Below are 5000 nucleotides of genomic sequence, written 5' to 3'. Positions count from 1 at the left end.
TCTCGACCAAAAATAACAAAGGTTTTTTGATATTCTGCAAAAAAAAACAAAAAAAAAAGTCATGTAAGAGCTGGAAGGAAATCCCCAAACTCGGCACTGTACTCTTGGAATAAATGCTTCCTCAATGGTTCTTTGAATAATTACGGGCTCATTGTTTCCTTCTGAATCTTTCTCTGAAAGGGACGCTCCCGGACCACTGAGCCGAAGAACCGTTTAAAGATCCAGATTTGTCTTTTTTCCCCTCCGAGAGTTTATGATTAGCTTTTTTTTGGCTCACTTGAAGTTTTTTGGACGACCATTAAATGTCGTTGGAAATGACCCAAAAATACCTCGTGTTATTTTAATATCCAGGGCTTTTAGTCTTCCAGCTGTGTGAGGGATAAAGCAGGTGAAGGTTTCCTTAGGCTGAAGTTCTCCTGATCGAGGAGCATGTGTGTGGTTTCATCCTGGGATGTGTGAAGGGTTGGAGCTCTGCGATGGTGTGCAGGATCGAGGTGTTCAGATCTCTGGGGCTTTTTATTGCTGCAACATTAACAACATTTCTGTAAAAGGTTTATCAGCCCCGTCACTTTAAATCACAAACACCTTCCTCTATATTACTGACCTTTTTATTCTGGACCTTTTCCCATTGACATATTAACTATTCCCTTGGTTGATCTGAGTGGACTGGCTTGTATGTCTAATCAGATAAAGTGTGATATTTAGACGTGTATCCCAGCCCAGCACAACCCTAGCAACACACAAACATGTCAAAAAATAATCTTATTGTTATTGTTTAAGTTCAACCTGCACCCACTTCTGAAGAAGTTTCTTTTCTGATGAAGCTGTCTATGGGCTGGTATTCATTTTCTCTAAAACTGAAAGCACAACCTGCGATTTAAATCTGGACGGTCGCAGTCTGGAACACATCCCATTTTCTAATTGCTACACAAACAAATCGTCCACTGATTCTTTATCAAACGCCGAAACCATCACATTTTTTTACTTTAAGATCGGCATCTCAAAGGTGATGATTTATTCGGAAAACATCTGGAGAGCAGAGCAGCAGATGTGTCTGTGCACGAGGACAGTTTTGTCCTGGAGTTTAGCACATCAACAAATAGCCAGTAATCTGTTTGAAACCAATGCTGCTGGCTTCATAACACGTTCATTTTTCGGCTCTGCAAAAAAGGGTTGCATGAAGCTACGGCCTCGACATACAGCGAACGTCACGACTTCAGATATTCAGATGACGGCTGAAGACCCGCCTCTTCCCGAAACGCTCGAACGAGCACTTTTTCCATTTGTTTGTAATGTATTCGTTGTAGTGTTAATTTATTCATTGTAGTGTTAATGTATTCATTGATAGAGACTTATTAGAGAGAATAAAGGCGTCTGTTAAATGTCATTAATGTGTAAATAAAGGTTAAGACGTGTGAAGCTGTAACAACAACAGCAACATAAACAGTGTGAAACTTTTAAAGCCACAGCTGGCACAAGGCCAAGTTTCAACATATACAGAAATGAAAATAAAATGAACAGGATCAAGGACTCCGTCTCTGACCCGTGCCAGAATCACCGCCAGTCAAGCGTGAAGCACACCTGAGCTGAAAGCTGAGCTCACGGCGCTGCTACTGAGGACCAGTAACTGAAAATCTCTGAGCCATAGAGTCGAGTTACTGCCACCACCTGAAGTGTTATATTTATAAAGATTATTTTCCCCACGTGAACTCCTCGGTGTTATCGTATGGTTACATGTAAAGCTGTCGAACATCTGCGAAACGAGTCACGTCCCAAAATCCTCAAACAAACTAACAAGAACATTTTAAATGAAATAATTAAATAAATACAAAAATAGGTGTAATTTCAGTACTCGGTACTCAGTAAAGTGTGTGTCATGGAGAGCTGTAAAGTGGAGTGTGTCTGCAGTGTGAAATTACACAGTAAGTTGTGTGCAGATGCTGTAAAAAAAAAAAGATTGACACCTTGCACTGTGCCAAGCCGAGCTGGTGATGATATGTGACTTCCAAATTGGAGCTGAATAAACAATTAGAAGAAGCTGCCGTAGAGTTTCTTCAGATGCTGAGCCAAAATAATAAAAACTAAGTACAGCATGTTACCAAGCCCTTTATTTGTATTTTTTTTGGCTCGAGGTTTCATTTGCTCGATGTGCACAAGAGTAAAATGATCTGCTAAAATTCATCTGACTGAACTTCCTTCTGTCATTTTGAAAGACAGAGGTGTGAAATTTGCGGTTTTCATCAGTGCTACGTTCGATGGTTCCGTGTCTCTGTATAGCACTGGTCATTGCTAATGCTAATGCGTGAGACCCGTGAAGAAGAAAGGACGGCGTTAGCATTTAGGACGTGTGGTGAGACGACCCGGTTCCAGAGGGAAAGACCTGGCATCAGACACGAGATGTGGAGCTTTCTGTTCAATGGTGGAGTGTGGGAAAGTTCTGTAGGCAGCTTGTTTAATGCCAAACTGAGGACTTGAACTTTCTCACACTGGATGATAGCAGTCACTAGTGAAAGAGAGAGAGATAGAGAGAAAGAGAGAAACGCTGCAGAGTGTTGACAAAAGCCACAGAGTTCACACCTCTGTCTTTGAAAACATCAACAAGAATATCTGCGTTTAACCAACCAGCCTTAGCACATCACCACCCTCAGTGTGGAATAAAAGCCTCAATGTTGACTGACCTCATGATCACTTGTACTAAAAACAGAAGACCAACCGAGACCGTCTTCGTGCTGTATACACCAGACACTGCGCTTCATTCTTCTTTAACTCCTACTTGTCCAAAACCACACCGGTTTTCGCCCGACAGCTGCACGGCCCTCGGTTCAATCCTGACCTGATGTAAAAACCCTGATGTATGAAAATGTATTTTGTTTATAGCACAAACCATTCTGTACATTCCAGTTTATGCTAATAGCCATCTGCATATTGTAGTACACATATATTTATCTGTATATAATATACATTCTACATACACATCTGTAAATGACTGTTTATAGTAATAGCCATATATTTTGTTACATCCTTCTGTAAATTTCAGTTATAATTATAGCCATCTGTATATCATGTTCATAGCACACACACACACACACACACACACACACACACACACACACACACACACACACATCTGTATATATTGTTCATATCACACACACACACACACACACACACACACACACACACACATCTGTATATCATGTTCATAGCACACACACACACACACACACACACACACACACACACACACACACACACACACATCTGTATATCATGTTCATAGCACACACACACACACACACACACACACACACACACACACACAAATATAGAAAAACAAAATCGCACACACACACACACACACACACACACACACACACACACACACACACACACACACACATCCGTATATCATGTTCATAGCACACACACACACACACATCTGTATATCATGTTCATAGCACACACACACACACACACACACACACACATTTGTATATCATGTTCATAGCACACACACACACACACACACACACACACACACACACACACACACATCTGTATATCATGTTCATAGCACACACACACACACATCTGTATATCATGTTCATAGCACACACACACACATCTGTATATCATGTTCATAGCACACACACACACACACACACACACACACACACACACACACCTGTATATCATGTTCATAGCACACACACACACACACACACACACACACATCTGTATATCATGTTCATAGCACACACACACACACACACACACACACATCTGTATATCATGTTCATAGCACACACACACACACACACATCTGTATATCATGTTCATAGCACACACACACACACACACACACACACACACACACACACACACACACACACACACACACATCTGTATATCATGTTCATAGCACACACACACACACACACACATCTGTAAATTACTTCTATATTATATTTATTTATTTAACTCATTTAAATCTTGTACAAACTGGTTAGACCTACACTGCATTTCGTTGCCTTGTACTTGTACATGTGTAACGTCAATAAAGTTGAATCTAATCTAATCTGATCTAATCTAATCATGGCCTCCTTGGATTTGACTTTCTCTCACTAGCACACAGTGACTTTTCACCTGCATAGATTTTCACCTCGATGAACGTGTCACATGTTGATGTCACTTCTGTTTGAACAATTTCCCAGAGAGGATCGATAAAGTATACCGATTCTGTCAGGACCTTTATACGGCTCACAGAACCGTTAGCGTCGTTTGCTATGCTGAAAACTGTCCCGATTCGGCCGTGATGATGAATTCTAACCCGACTGGTTTGTGTGGACTTACGAGCGCTAATTACTCATTCATAATTAAGGAAACTTTGCGCTCTTAATTCCCTGGAAATGAAATACATACGAAATAATTGCCTCGATATTTCCGAGCATAATATCACACTCAAAGGTTATTTTGTTGTCCTTTCTTTCCATGAGCATGTCTTTATACATAAACCCAAAGCCACTGTAATCCACAATGCGTCTTTAGGGGTGTTAATCTGATCTCGTAGAGTTGTAACAGGTGGGATTGGGGATTTAAAAAAAATCTGTCTGAGAGACGAGCTGGACTTATTCCTAAATCCGTCTGATCAATAATAAGCGTGCTGTTGATTAAACCGGGGCAGGACGAAGGGGTGGGGGAGGGGGAAAAGAGACGTGTGAATCAGACACGTCTAGACGAAGTAAAAATACACACCTGAAGTGGGGGAAGGGCAGGGCCTCTGGAAAAGGTGCTTTTTATTATTCTTTCATACTGGGAGTAAATAATGCTTACTGCATAACATATATAGTCCATATATACTCCTGACCTCATTTCCGTCCATCCTCCTCCTCCTCCTCCTCCTCATACTTTGTTCCTGTTTCTCTCCATCACTTTGACCTAATTCTCTCCATCTAATCTGCTGCTTTGAGACCATCTTTTGGACAACAATCAACTCCGCT

Source organism: Tachysurus fulvidraco, chromosome 15 (assembly GCF_022655615.1).
Source record: "Tachysurus fulvidraco isolate hzauxx_2018 chromosome 15, HZAU_PFXX_2.0, whole genome shotgun sequence".
Lineage (NCBI taxonomy): Eukaryota > Metazoa > Chordata > Actinopteri > Siluriformes > Bagridae > Tachysurus > Tachysurus fulvidraco.
Note: the sequence above shows the minus strand (reverse complement) of the source record.